Below are 16,471 nucleotides of genomic sequence, written 5' to 3' on the forward strand. Positions count from 1 at the left end.
ACTACCAGGTGAACTGAGGGCATCTGGGGTCAAACATACCTATTCATGCTTCAAGCCATGGACACTCTCATAAGGTTGTTGTGCGCGCGTCTATGGCATCTCGGACACTTTAAAGACCACTCAAGACGAGCGTTTGGGGACTAATACAGCCCGATCTAACCCTCAAGCCCTAGACGCTCCCATAACTCACTATGCAAGCATCCAAGGCTCCGTGGAAGCTCCTGTAATCCTATGTGCCAACGTCGAAGGACTAAAATTCCCAGTGTTGTGCCAGCATCCGAGGATCAAAAAACCCTACGTAAGAGCGAACCTTATGCCTGTGATTTCAAACCCTTGCGTGAACTACTTTTGTCAAACTTGTGTGAACCAAGACAATAAGATACGAGAATATATATTTATCTAATGTGTCCAAATGATATTGAGGTATCTTCTATTTATAGGTTTTCATGAGGGTTCACTTGGGGTTAAGGCCGACCTAAGCAGTTACCCATGTGGAAGTGGGATTTGATCATAGTTGCAAAAATTAACACATGTTCACTAGCAGACATATTCAACTTATGCCTCAATTCTTAGATCTTAGCCTGTGAACTCTAGGCAAGAGTTTCTAAGGAATCTTTATCTTCTTGATTCACTCTCAGCTTCACAATTAGTTCCTTGAAGTTCTCATTTTTCATGTATAGGTCTCTAGAGTTAGCTCTCTCCTGTTTCAGCTTCGTTGCAGCCTTCTCTAACATCTTTTCAGCTTTGCTAATGGTCATGGCATTCTTACTTAGTTCACTATACATCATTTCTAAATGAAAGTTGATTTTTATAGGTAGAGGGACACTTGTCAGGTCCAGAGAGACGTCCAAAGACTTAAACTATGAGATTGATGGGAAGGACTATGCCAAGGGGTGGTGTATTGAAAACTTCATTTGATTCCTCTCAAGGTCCATGGCAGCCAAGATTTTAGTCTGGTAGGGAACCAAATTCGATGCTAGTTGTTTATTATTCTCTTCTCTAACCCATTTATTTGTTTCCTTTATAACCTTCCCTATAGCCCAACTAGATTATGTGATTGTTGAACTCCCTGTAAAACTCATCAGGGCTACTTTTGTTAATGAGGAGGAAAAATATTGCAGTGGGTCTTCTAAAGTCACCTAGAAGCTTGGTTGGTCCGGCTTTATCTCCATCAACATGGTTTCAATATCCTCCTTCTTTGCTTCTTAGGTTTTGGCCCTTTTTCTAGTGTGAACATCTTCCATTTCCAAATCCCTGGTCTCATCCACACTCCTTTTATGTTTCTTTTCCTTTTTTGTTGGAGTCTCAATCTCCATTTTTGTGTTAATAGGCGAGGAATCAAGGTTAACTTTCCACTCAATTTCTAGCCTGTATTCATGATCGTAGATTGAAGTATCAATTCCTTTCTTTTTCTTCACAATGACACCATGGGGATCATAATGTGAAATATTCCCCATTTCAAAATCATTTCTTTCAACAAATTCTTAGCTCATTGAAAGGCTTGCCTGGTATTGATAATGAAAGGGCTTATAGGTTTTCCCAATTTGAACATATAGCCTTTCTTAGAAATGACAAAGTGGATTGATCCACATGTAGGCTCTATATGATAAATTCCACGCAAAATATTCTCATCGACCTGAACACAGGTAGATGATAAGGATGAATCTCACACCCATAAACCCTAATTTCAATGTAAGTTTCAAACAAATACCAATAACCCACCTTGGTGTCCTTACTTAGCTAGAGGATCTCTTTTTGTTGAGGCAAGATTCTTGGTGGGCAGACATTATGGATGATTTTATATGAAATATCAGTATAAGAGGATATGAATTGAGGGAAACCCTCATTGTTGGGTTTCTACCTGAAAGCAACATCCCAATTAAAGACAGACTTTCTCTACTTGTTTGAATCCATTAAAATGAGACCCATACATTCAAATTCATGTACACGGGTATATAGGAATAAATAGAACATCATGGAGTAATATATGAAAAATGAGGTGATAGAAAAGTGGTGCAGCTGGAATTTGATGGACTCAACCAGGAAGGAAGGTATTTAAAACAAATGGTTTGGCTACATCATATATTTTAGAAACCCTATGGTTGCCTTGGTACAAATAATTGCATCATCCTCCCAAAATAATTAAGAAATTACATTAAGGATAGGTTGCACTACCTCTATAAAGGTATATATTGGGAAAGTATCAAAAATAGGTAAGGACTGGTAGCCAAGGGAAAATATCATTTGCTAAAAGGGTTGTTGTTCCCCAGTGGAGACGGCATTGTAACTGTAGAATTAGATGGTTTCAGTGAATTCTTTTTTTTCATCAGAGATTGGGTATACTAAAGCCTTTTGAATCAGCTTTGAGGTCACCTCCGTGATTTTGGCTCTGGTAGAAGATATGCAATAGTTCTTATTGTCAACATAGTACACAACAAGCCATGAAATGAACTCACAAAAAAGATATACAAAGGGAGTAATTTGGTAATGTCGGCTTGTTGGGGCCTGAACCAAGTTCATAGGTGATTTAGCCAAACAAATGCTGGTACTACTAGCCCTTTCGGCAATAGTCCGCGGAGCACAGACTAAGGTCTCACCCGAAGTAGTATGGGAGTGTGCTAGAACCAGGTTTCCACACCCTGGATATGTCTGATGAGTTCAAGTGGTCTGTGGTTCGACCCTGCACACACGTCGCTACGTGCACTTACCCGCACCTTGTAGCCTGAGATGTTGCCTTCGTGTAGCCCTCCTCGAGGGCCAAACGCTGTTATTGCCCAAGTCCTTACTAGTATTCCACTGTTAGTTGATTAACTTAGCCTACTTGTATGTGTTAAGTTATACTTGGAAATATAAATCATTCATACAGGTGCGCGGAGTAAATAAACAATATATTTTCAATTTATATCAAACATGTAATAACCCAAGAACAGAGACACAAAATTAAGATAAAACTTCTCTTTATTATTTCCTTCCTCGATTATAGACTCAACTCCACCCTACACACTGAGTTGCAAGGGTCTACTCACTCAGCTACGGACAACTAGGCCTCTGCACACTCAACTGCAGAGCCTTCTCCTACTCTACGACCCAAGACACACTTAGACATTTAGACTCTTTCTCTTTGCTTCTAGTTTTCCATCTATCCCTTCGCTATCTTTTACACTTAGAGCCTCGCTCTATTTATACAATCCCACGGTCTGCGGACCATGGGTAGGCTGACATTACATTACAAGACTAGGGCGGACAACCCTGTGACTCTATCATACATTTCGCGCTCTACGCCCGCAATTCGCAGAGTCTGTACAACAATATTGGGTCAAAACTTGGACTTTGAGCCCCAAAACATGCTTTGGGGGGGATTCCATGCCCAACAGGCCCCCAACATAAACATCGTGACTCACCCTCTAGTAACTCTATCGGTGCAGCGATCTTGGCACGGAGTCCCTCCAGCTGTTCTCGAACTGTACAGAGGTCCACAACACACTGAGCTGCTGCTTGTTGTATCTACCACATCCACTGTTCTGAGACCTCTGCTTCTAAATTGTTTCCATACATCTGTACTAGTATCTACTGCATGTGTTTATAGTCCCACGCCTTTTTCCAGCTCCTTAGAGCATGCAGACTGTGCTTCGACTGGTCAGTCAGATAGTTGGCCCACCCGTGTAGGGCTTCAAGCGGCTACCATTCACTTTGCCAGGGAAGGGTTCTCCATTTAGTTTGACTAGCTGGACCGTGCCTCCTTCTGTGACCTCCTTAACCATGTATGGTCCCAGCCAATGCATTCTGAATTTTCCTAGAATTTTTTCAAACTTACTGTCATATAGCAGCACTAATTCGTTTACCTTGAAGGTGTGCAACTTAATATGGCGATCCTGCCAGGATTTTTCATGCTACTTTTGTACTTGCTGATGAAAACCAGCCAAGAATCGTTCCTCCTCAAGTTCTTCCAATTGTGCAAGCCTTTCCTCCAGAGCTTCGCGGTCCATCATCCCTGTGAGCGTTGCTATGTGCAGACTAGGTACGATATATTCCATTGGCATGACAGCTTCCACACCATAAACTAACTGAAAAGGTGTTTGTCTCGTCAATTTCTTTCACGTTGTTCGGTAAGCCCATAGCACTGCAGGTACGCATAAGTCCCAATCGCTTCGTTGTGCATTGCACACTTTGGTGAGCGCAGTCTCCGGTGTTTTGTTGAATGCTTCTACAGTCCCATTGGCTTGTGGGTGATATGGTGTACTTTTTTGATGATACACTTGGAACTCTTCTGTGAGTGCACTAATTGTTTCATTCAGGAAATGTGTTCCGCGATCACTCAAAAAGATTTTCGGACAGCCAAATCGATTCAACACATTTTCAAACAGAAACTTCGCAGCCGTAGCTGTCATGCAGTCTTTGACTGGCTGCGCTTCCACACATCTTGTCAGGTACTCTATCACGGTGATGATGTAGCATGTGCCCATCTTTCCCTGAGGTTTGATAGGTCCCACAAAGTTGATTTCCCATTTCTCGAATGACTGTAGTGTCATTTGTGGATTCAACTGCATTTCATCCCTCCGCGATGGTTTTCCGATCCTTTGACATATATCGCAGGCCTTACAATGTGCTTTTGAATCTTGGTGAAGGGTTGGTCACCACAACCTTGTGTGAAGAATCTTTTGTGCGGTCGCACATCCTGCATAGTGTCCTCCTACAATGCCCCCATGTGCTTCCACAAGGATCTGACTTCGTTAAAATTCAGGTACGTATCTTCGCAATATCTCATCATTTCCCATTTTGTATAAGTGCCCCGCAATGATAGAAAAGTTCGCCATGCGCACCACCAATTCCTTCTTCTGTTGGATGGAGTATTCCTTCAGTGCATTCCTTGTTGTTAGAAGGTGGATTACATGATTCTTCGAAGTGTTCATCCGCGACGCTCAAAGTAAAGAACTATGCATCGAGTAATCCTTCCTCCAAACTAGTAGGTTCCTCGCCCGTCTCAATACACGACAAGTGATTCGGTCCTGCATTCAGGCATCCAAGTTTGACCACGACCTCAAAGTCATATTCTTGGAACAATAAGAGCCGCCTACATATGTGCCCCCCAACACAGGCTTATTGACCAAGTACTTTAGCGCAAAATGGTCTATATACATCTTGAAATGTCCTCCTAGCAAATAGTGCTGGTACTTTTGGAGCGCATACACCATCGCCAATCCCTTGCGCTCGGTTGTGGAATAGTTCTTCTCAGCTTTGAATAGTCTACGACTTGCAAATGCGATAGGATGATCCAAGTCCTCTCCGCCCTCTTGTGTGAGCACTGCTCCCAGCACGATACACAATGCATCAACATGGACATGAAACTCCACATCCCATTTTGGGAAGACTAGGATTGGAGCGGAGGCCAATTTCCCCTTTAGGACATCCAGGCTCTTCATGCAATCATCATTCCAGCAAAATGTGACATCCTTTTTCAATAGTTTCTCCATCGACACGGTGATTTGGGCATAGCTTTTGATGAATTTCCTATAGTACCCTATGTGTCCCAAGGTAGCGCGCAGTTGTTTAACACTTCATGGCGCTTCCAAATTTAGAATCACAACAATCTTTGTGGGGTCCACCATTAGTCCTTGTTTGTAGACCACATGTCCCAATAGGTTCCTAAAGGGAACGAGGAATGTGCACTTATTAAGATTCAACGCAATCTAGTGTCGTTGGCAAGTATCCAGCATCAAGTGTAAGCTTTTTAAGTGGTGTTTAACCAATCCGAAGATAGTCCAATCATCCAGATAGACCTCCAGGAACTTATGGATGTATTATTTGAATGCAGCAACAACAATGTGCGAAAATATGGCTGGCACGTTCTTCAACCCTAATGGCATAACGGTGTATTGAAAGCAGCCCCATTCCATTGCAAAGATCATCTTTCTCCTATCTTCCGACGCGATTTTGATCTGGTGGTACCCTGAGAACCCGTCTGTGAACGCGTATCCTTCTTGTCCGCCAACATTTTCCAATACCTCATCTGTGAATGGTGTCAGGAATGGGTCATGTACACAGGCATCATTCAGATTCCTAAGGTCCACGCATATTCTTATCTCGCCCTTCTACTTTTTCTCCTGTACTACCATAAGGCTCACCCAGTTGGATTCTTCCACCGGCTCAATAATTCCTATTGCGAGCATCTTGTCTAGTTCTACGTAGACCTTTTCCTTATACTTTGAATTCAAGCGGTAAGGCCTCTACTTAACCAGCTTCGCGTCAAGTTTTAGGGTGATCTTCATCATCCCTAAGTCATCGATGATCCCTTTGAAATCTGTAACTTTTGTCGGGAATAAGTATTGGTATTCTCAGACTAACTCATTGACCTTATCCACCGTGGCATCATCCTAATAATCACCGAGCGTTGCATACTTTGGTTCAGGTTCCATCCCAATGTTTACCTGCCTTGTTTTCATTGGCACTGTGATGTTAGGATCTTCAGTCAATGGTCCTCGAACCTCGTGACAGCCTTCAGTTTCTGGAATGTTAATTTTCAGTGGATTTCCTATATAAGTAGTGCTCTAACCACTATTCCTTCGATACTTGTGGATTCCTGTGTTCCTGCGCTGCGAACTCGTGAATTTTTATGTCCAACCACCCTTCAATTTCTTTCTTTTTCAGATTCTAGTGACACGACATCAAACATCTCTTATGCAGATCTCAGTCTCGGCAACAAAACCATTTGTTGGCTTGTTAGGATCTGACCCAGGTTCAAAGATGATTTAGCCAAACAAATCCTTGTACTACTAGCCCTTTTGGTAATAGTCTGCAGAGCGCGGATTGAGTTCTCACCTGAAGTAGTATGGGAGGGTGCTAGAACTAGGTTTCCGCACCCTGGAGATGTCTGATGAGTTCAAGTGGTTCGCAGTTCAACCCTACGTGCATGTCACTACGCGCACTTACCCATACCTCGCAGCATGAGATGTTGCCTTCGTGCAGCCCTCTTCGAGGGTCGAACGCTGTTATTACCCAAATCCTTACTAGTATTCCACTGTTAGTTGATTAACTTAGCCTACTTGTATGCGTTAAGTTATACTTGGCATTATAAATCATTCATACAGGTGCGCGGAGTAAATAAACAGTATATTTGAAAATTATATCAAACATGTAATAACCCAAGAACAGAGACATAGAATTAAGATAAAACTTCTCTTTATTATTTCCTTCCTAGGTTACAGACTCGACTCTGTCCTGCGCACTCAGCTACAAGGGTTCGCGCACTCAGCTGCAGAGCCTTCTCCTACTCTACGACCCAAGACACACTTAGACACTTAAACTTTTTCTCTTTTCTTCTACTCTTCCATCTATCCCTTCGTTATCTTTTACACTTAGAGCCTCGCTCTATTTATACAATCGCATGGTCCGCGAACCATGGGTAGGCTGAAATTACATTACAAGACTAGGGCAGACAACCTTGTGACTCTATCATACATTTCTCGCTCCGCGCCCACAATTCACGGAGTCTTTACAATAATATTGGGTCAAAACTTGGACTTTGAGCCCCAAAACATGCCTTGGGGGGATTCCATGCCCAACAGGTAATATAGATCAGACTAGACTAGTCTTAAAGTGTCATATCCCATGAGGTGGCAGCCATACATGTCGAAACGAAGGTTCGACAAGTGGTAGGGATAGGACGGGTCGAAAATTTGTGCCTTTGTGTCCATCAATAGCTCCATGTAGGATGAGGGTTTGGCTTCTCTAGCTTTGAGTGTATTTAGGGCCAGTTTCTTCATTTTTAATATTGAGACAAAGATTACAGGCAAGAGGATGACGAGTTGCCTAGTGGACCGAGTGAGAATTAGGAGAACAGTGTTGGTTGGAGCTCTGGAGAAGTCGAGTGGATGAACGATGTTATGGACCAGTTGAATGATGAGAGAACTTTGGCTGGGAGAAGAATAAATTTGAATTCAAATGGTTAAGAGGGTAGGGCCTTTATAGGCGAAGGGGAGCAATCATCTGACATCAGATAACGTCATGAAGGGTTTGGCATGTGGAAGAATATGACTAGAAGGGTGATAGGTGGACCATGGAGGGGGTACGTTACCATTACCTGAGTGCTTTTTGGCATTATTAGTGACTAGATGCATAGCGGCTATGGTCCCCACCTCTCTCGAGCAGGTGAGGGAGTGGGAGGTTGGATTAAGCTGAGACCCCCAAGAGTTAATTTGGGCCACCGATCGGTTGATCCTACCCTTCTAAATTTTCAACCCTAAGGGGTGGCACCGACGCATTGGTTGTGCAAGTTTCCCCCTCGACATGCCTTTTTGAGTTGGTCGAGCCATGATGATTGGTGATCTTCACATTAGTTGCTCAGCCTTTAATCATGGACTCACCTTTGATTTTTCTAAGCTCCATGATCAAGTTCCAATCACTTCGGAAGTGCCTTTAATCATAACTTTTCCAAAATGCTTTTAGTTTAGAGTTCCAATATCTACATCCTCGATATGGTCCATAGTGCTTGGGTGCTAAGACCTACTCTATGCCCTTTGTCCTTTGGGTCCTCACGCCCAAGTGCAACTTGACATTGGAACCCCCTTCCATTGTAACTTTTTCAAATATCATTTTTACACGATTTATGAAATCTATATCCTCCAATATATTGACCTTTGAGATGACATCATGCTGATGTCAATTTCCTCATCTACTTTTAGAGCCAATCACCTACTTCCGTGTGTCCTATTGGAGGAGAGAGAAAAAGGTCCCTAGGGTCCTTGGTTTTGTGAATGATTTCCTTTATAAATCTCTACCCCTCACTACTTTGACACTTCTAAAGAACCATTATTATTAAGAACTTACAAGATTCCAATCTACGAAGTTCTGAATGACCAACCTTCCAAATTTCGGATTTTCCTTTTCATTTTGCCTTCCGAATTCTGAATTTCGGCTTCCAAACTTTGACTCTCCCTTTTAATATCCCTTTAGTATACCTAGATTGCAGTTATCCTTCTATGTACCAGGGATAAAAAATAGGACCATTTGACACAAATACCAGATGATATGATAGATAACAGCACATCAAGTGGTGATTCAATGGAAAAAACAACATATTTTACTATGCATTTAAGGACTAACCAAAAGATTTCCAAGAAAACAAAATTAGTATAATAGAAAAATGTAAAATTTATTTCAAAATCTATATCCGTGATTTCGAATATAATAGTTTTCCTTATCCTGTAGATTTATCTAATTATCCAATCCTCATACCATTATCCAATGATCCATACTTTGAGCAAGAAACCATGTCAAAAAAAACCACTCCTGCAAAGAATATATTCAGTTTTAATCTCTAAATGGCCTTATTATCATTTTTCTTTCTTATTTTTGAAATAAATATATATATCCTCATGGGAAACATTCAAACGGAACTTCTGTGGAAGAAAACAAGAAACAATCAAATTTACCAGCATCAAGTTTTATCATGTGTTGTGAGAGAGTAACCACTTAATGGAAGGTTTTAATAATCAAACCATATCGTTAAATGGGGAATCAACAAAGTCAATGGTATTATGACCAATCAACATATTTTATAAATGACTAAGAAAAGTATCACAGAACTAAGGCTTCACATGGCACATCACATTGAAACATTGCTAGATGATAGGGTGAGTAATGAGAAGAGACCAAAGACACGCCTTTGTAGGACTATTCTCTTGGAGGTACAATAGTTTGAAACCATGGTATGAAAATTCACACATGACGGTGGCAATATGGCTTTATGACCATGGGAATTTAAAGGTGGAGAACATAGATTTCAGGTTTGCATGGTAGCTTGTTGAGTTTTGTTCATCTAATTCAAGTTGCATGGTTTTTCAGATTTGTAATTCATATTGTAGGTGAGCCTCATCCTCTAACCCTTTTCAACTCAATAAGATTACACTTAGCTAAATTGTTTTAATTTTTAATTCTTTAGGTTTTACTACTATTCTCATCCCTTCTATGAGTGGAATTCATTTTTTCCTCTAAAGTTTCTTTGAATTTTTCTATCGGGTGGGTGCACAAACATTGTAGTGTCTAGAATAAATGAACACTAGGCTTCATAATGATTGAAGGTGAAATAAATAAATTGAATAGAGAGAAGCATACATAATTTGAAAACAATGTGGAACTTTGAATATAATAGACTATTAATGGATTATCATAAGTTCAAGAAGATTATATTTCTTTAAAGGAATCTTAAGGAGTCTATCTAGTGTAGTTGGAATTTAATCTTCATATCCGTGGCAAAAATGCATGAGAATGAATTATTACTCAAATAAGAATTATCATGGGAATTCTTGTATAATGCAAATATCATATAGGTAGAGTACAAAAGTTTTATTAACATGGTCATGAATTTGAGTAAGGGAGATCAATATGGGAATTCATTCAAGCATAGTTAGTCATCAATTCCAATCATGAGTGGTTGAAGGAAAAAGTAATGGTGCAACAAGTGAGTGGTTGAAGAAAAAAGTAATGGTGCACCAAGTGAGTGGTCGAAGAAAAACGTAATGGTGCACCAACTAACTAAAGACATGGAAATTGTAAAGTAGGACTCAATGAACAAAATAATGGAAGAAGTAGTGAGTCATCTTACTTTCTATTTAAGTTTTATATTTTCTAAAGTCACGAGAATCTTACATTTATTATATAGAATCTATACCATCAAGAAATACGAGGAAAATTTACTTAACAATTTAGATAGACTTTTCTAAAGGCTTATAGTCTCTACACTTCTTTATTTTTCTTTAAAAATGTAAAATAAAACTTTGATGTAATCTTTCCATAAACTTTATTGTACTTCTTTTATTAATATAAAAAAATTACCATTAAAATTAAAAAATAAAAAATAAAACCAAATTCTAAATAACTTAATGTTAATATTATTAATTTGTACATAACATATCTGTAAGAGTTATTTAATTTTGTTAACATAATATCACAAAGTTGCGAATATTAAGAAATATTTTTATTCACATCTGTTGGTATCACAAAGTTGTGTACATTAGAAAATATATTAGAGAATATATCAATTTGAATTTATTAGTCTATTTAGATTTGTTTGTATTTCAAAGTTGTGTACATCAATTTGAATTTATTTATTAGTTTAACAAGGTTCTGTTACGGATGGAAATTGAACGGGGCTGAAAATTAGATATTGATATTGTACAAAGCCACAGAAGGAAAATACAAAAGTTAATGTGAGCACTTTCTAACTCTAATATATTTCATTCAAGTGCTAATGCTAATAGAAAGAGGAGTGGACATAATTGGACTACCAACATTTGCATGTTGAGAAAAGCATTGCAAAGGAAAGAAGAGACTTTTCGAGTATTCCAATGACTGCTCCAAACATGATCGACATATATTTACCCTCTTTTTCTATAAAATTATTTGTTTGCTTTCAAAATGGATAGTATTGGGCATGCTTTTTTCTTTTCTCAAAGAAGAAGTTTCTTCTCAGACTAAGGAGTTCCTGCAAGGAGTTTCTCCATGCTACGATGAACTAAGCTGAACCGCTAACTGTTCCCAATCAAAATACACACCGCACGACATCAACATGGAGTTCATTAAACAAGTATAGTGAGAGAGATCGGCAATATTATATTAGCGAGATCAATAAGAAGGGTTTATAAATAAATAAAAAATTGTGTGCTTCCAAGAAAAATATTTTCACCAAATAATTTCAGTTGTTGTAGAATCCTTGATGAGGTATGCATTTATGCAATGCAAATGTAACAAAGTCCAAAAGGGAGGACTTAGTATGCAAATGTATCCCAAAGTTAAAAGTTGTCATGCTGCGGTCCTTGGAGCAATTTCAATTTAATTGTACCCATTAAATATATCAAGGAATAAGAATATTTTTTTTTTATGTATTGTCGAGAACATGGTAATAAAAGGTGATGGAAAATGGTCCTTTTGGGTAGCTTTAGTTCTCTATAATCAATGCACACTTCTCATTTATCATTATTTTTAAGAAAAATGACCAGTGGGGAGACTCACTAATTCTCAGATATTAGATACATGAAATTAACATTTAATCATTTTTGGAGTTGTTCTTTCATGTTCAGATTCATTCACCATCAAATTGAGAAATAATCATCGTCTATGTATATATGGAATATTTTTTTTATGGTCAAGAATAAATGAGATTTTCTACAATGTTCCAACACTTTCTTAAGATTAACTAAAGCTTTATCAAATATATCACCATATCTTTTAAGATTATCCATATAAACCTCAACACAATTATTAAGCAAATATGATAATATCCCCAATCTAGCTAGTTGGAAAGCGGCAGGTGCATTACAAAGTTCAAATGGAATGAATTGTTATGAAAATGTACCCTAGGGGCAAGTAAGAGTGGTGTTGTCTTGGTCCTAACAAGTATTTGAATTTGATTTCACCCACTAAGTCTGCCAAGGAAAGAGAAAAAAGTATTACCTGATAGGTTGTTGAGCACTTGATTGATAAGAGGTAATGGAAAGTGGTTATTTTGGGTAGTTTTATTTAGTCCTATATACTCATTGCACAGTCTATGTTTACCTTTATTTTTTTGGAACAATTACTAGTGGGGAGATCCACTGAGTGTGAGATCGAATAGATGAAGTTAACATTTAATATTTTTTGGAGTTTTTTAACAACATCTTTCAAGGCCAGATCCATTTGATGTTATAATTGGAGAACAAGGTGACCATCATATTTTATGTATATATCGTGAGTACACATATCAGGGAGATTAATTTTCATGTCCCTGTAGTCCTGTGCAATATATTCTTTATGTTCTCCTAGTAGGTGAATCGGTGATTTGGGGAGCAATTTTCATGTATGTGTAGTCCCATGCAATATATTCTTTATGTTCGCCTAGTAGGTGAATCAATAATTCTTTCTCTTCAGAGCATAATTTTGGAGTAATATTTAATGTTTTCTCAACTCAATTTCAACTGGGATACTCTTGTGGTTTGGGGAAGTAGGTATTAATTAGAAAATAGGGCTATTTTGATTGGATTCATTCATTATAGCGCCTAGGAGATGAGATTTTGGGTTGTCATAATTGAGGGATCACCCATGAAACTGCTAATAGTATTGTCCTCAATTTCATTCTTAGAGTAGAGAGCCTTACTAATGGTTAGAACTGGCTAAGTGTTATGCTCTTCTAGTTTGAATTCATCCCACCAAGGGTTTTTGTACTCCATGCTTGGTTTAGCAGGAAGATAGAGGATAAGGTTCTTTGTGGTATTTCCATAAGAAATTATCCTAAATCCTAACCTACAACTGATGAATTCATACATTGTAGCTAGCCAAGATCTGCCCCAAATTAAGGGGTTTCCTCCTCAATGAGTTTTGGTTTGCAACACCGAATAGTTTGTTGGATACTCCTAGGAATCTATTGAAATAAAAAGATCCTCTACGATTCCTTCTAGTCATAATGTGGATCGAGCGGCTGATTCAAGAACAATGGGAATTGGCCTAATATTAGTTAATAAAAGTAGTTCAAAGGTTTCTCTAGTCATTTCATTTATTGCAGCCCTGATCGACTCAGCTCCTTATGGGATTCTAACATACATATTTCTCAGCTCCTTCAGAAAGTTAGATTCTACTTGCAGAGCAGTTTTGGCTATAGTCAATTGTTTTGGATATAGTGGATTTGGAGCAGTTTCAAGCGTAGAAGCAACATTAGTTGTTACAATATTTTTGGCATGAGTTTTATCAATAACAACAACGCTGACTATTATAGTAATTTCAACATGATCTTTCTTAATAACAACAATATCAACTGTTACAATTATTTTGTCATGTTATTCCCCTAGCATTTTCTAGATTAAAGCCTCTTCCTAAGGTGAATTTCCTTATTCCATAATAAGAAAGGAAATCCCTTAATCCTCTAATATACCTAATCTTAAGTGTATGCTATTACATTCAACCTGGTAGATGTGGTAAGTGGGGAAGAAAGGATCTTTGACTTGTTGCATCACCTTATTGTTTGGGTTTGGGCCACGTTTCACAGGTAGTTGGGGTCTCAAAAGAGGATTACTTGGTGAATTATTTGACAAGGATTGCATTTGTTGATGCTGAATAGAAAAATGTGTTTTCACATGAACTTATCCCAGCAAAGAGGTTTAAATCCATTCTTGGGACCACAAGAATGGTTGAGTTTGAGAGGAAGGCCATTGTGACCATGGTGTAGGATATTGGATTGGAAGAGAACTAGCAAACTGCCATGGAATTATGGGATATTTTATTTTTTGTGGAGCCTACTAATAGTTATACATTTTAGTCCAAGTATAAAAAGACGATGATGAGTTCAAAGCTAAGCCTATTGGTCAAGCTTTCCATGTATTTTTAGACCCAATATAAAAGGTTGAGTTTGTTTCTTCACAAGAATCTATTAGTTTGTGAACAACATTCTGAAGATGATGAAATCGTGGGCTAGGTAGTCTGTCATGTAATAATTTCTCATTAGAGGAAATTCTAGCCTAAAAGTGGCCTCCTAAGGAAAAATAATAAATAATAGTTAAAATAATAAAATAAGAGTTATGAATTTTGGAGGGAAAAGAAGAAAACTACTTTTTAATTGTATTTACGACTTATCTCCTTATAAGTTTACTCAAATTTCAAGTTTATACACTCATTAGATACATAATTAAATTCCACATCCAACGAGTACCCATTATGCATACTTTTGAGAAGACCCACATTGATACTTGCACATACATTAAAAACAAGTCGAAACACACCTTTTTAATGTATCTGCAATTTTTATCAAAGTGGGTCTTCTCAAAACTATGCATAATGGGTACTAGTTGGATGTGGAATTTAATTCTACAACCAACGAGTGCCTACTCGAAATTTGAGTAAAACTATAAGGACATAACTCAAAAACACAATTAAAAAAAGTAGTTTTTCTTCTTTTTCCCTCCATAATATTTACATGTACGTGTTATTAAATTTAAAGCATTTTGATTAGTTTACATATGATGACGTGGAAATTACATGAAATGGCACTTTTAGGCTGAAATTTCCTCTAATGTTAGCATATTATTAGTAATCACATGTAAAATGACTATTTTCCTTCCAAATGCAAGCAAAACTTAATGGATGGAAGTAACATCATATTTGGAAAATCAAAAGATGAGATATTATATATAAAGGCACAACTATTAAATATAAAATAAGAAAAAATAAGAGCAAAAGGATGATAAGGATGAACTAATTTTTGAACCCAACAAGTAGCACTTCACCAAAATATGGACTCCCAAAAGCACATCCGCCCTTGGAAAAAAAATGTAAAACTTCAAGAAATTCAACACTCATAATATGAATACATCAATTCCTAATGGATTATCATCATTCAAGGGAAACTTCCCACATAACAGTCCCTGAGCCTTCCATGACTTATGAGCCCCAAAATAAAACTAAGTATGGATACTTTTGGGTAGGCCTCAAATACATTATGCAAAATATGGGGTATTCTAACATATTTACCCACATGGATTCCAACATCACTATGTATATATTCCTAACTCATTGCTTCAGACCTGATAGAGAGAAAGAGAGAGATTTCTTCTCTCATTCACTATCTTTTCCTATAAAATTCTTTGTTTTCTTTTCGCTTTAGACCTGATAGAGAGAGAGAGAGAATTTTGTTTGTGATTCGCTCTCTTTTTCTATAAAATTCTCTGTTCACTTTCAGAATGGGCAGTACTCAACATGCTTTTTCATTTTCTCACGGAACAAGTTTTTCTTCTCAAAATGAGCACTACCCACCATGATTTTCTATGAGTACTAGGCACGATTTTCCATTTTCTCCCATGCAAAGTTGAGAATGGTTTTATTTGTTGCGATGAAATAATCAAAACCACTCATTGTTCCCAATGAAAATACACAACACTACATCAACATGGAGTTCATAAAACCATTATGAGATCCTCCCAATATAGGAGTTTCAAACACACACTTTTTCGGTCCAACAAAATAATTTTGACACCTATGAGGACATATAAACTCCATATCTTTTGAAAGTAGCAAAAATAGGAGAGATGCAAGTTTAGAAAAGTTTTCAATAAAACAATAGTGATAACCCACATGCCCTAGGAAGCTACTTAACTCTTTATGTGATTTTGGTAGAGGAATTTTTAAGATTACCTCAGTTTTCAAGAGATCAACCTATATTCCTACAGGTGAAGGATAATGGCCAAGCACAACTCCACCATTCAACATCATGTGGAATTTTTCTATGTTTAAGGCTAAATGAACTTGTCTACAACATTCTAACTATTTTTAATATTAGCCATAAATTACTCAAAGATATCACCATACAATGTAAAGTCATCCATATAAACCTCAACACATTCGTTAAGGAGATCTTAGAATATTCTCAATACAACTCATTCAAAAGTGGTGGGTGTGTTACAAAGTACAAAAGGGAGGACTTGGTATGCAAATGTACCCCCAGAGGAAGAAAGTG

The sequence above is a fragment of the Pinus tabuliformis genome, chromosome 7, assembly GCF_031772625.1.
Source record: "Pinus tabuliformis cultivar Carrire ecotype Pingquan chromosome 7, CPIR1, whole genome shotgun sequence".
In the NCBI taxonomy this organism is placed as follows: domain Eukaryota; kingdom Viridiplantae; phylum Streptophyta; class Pinopsida; order Pinales; family Pinaceae; genus Pinus; species Pinus tabuliformis.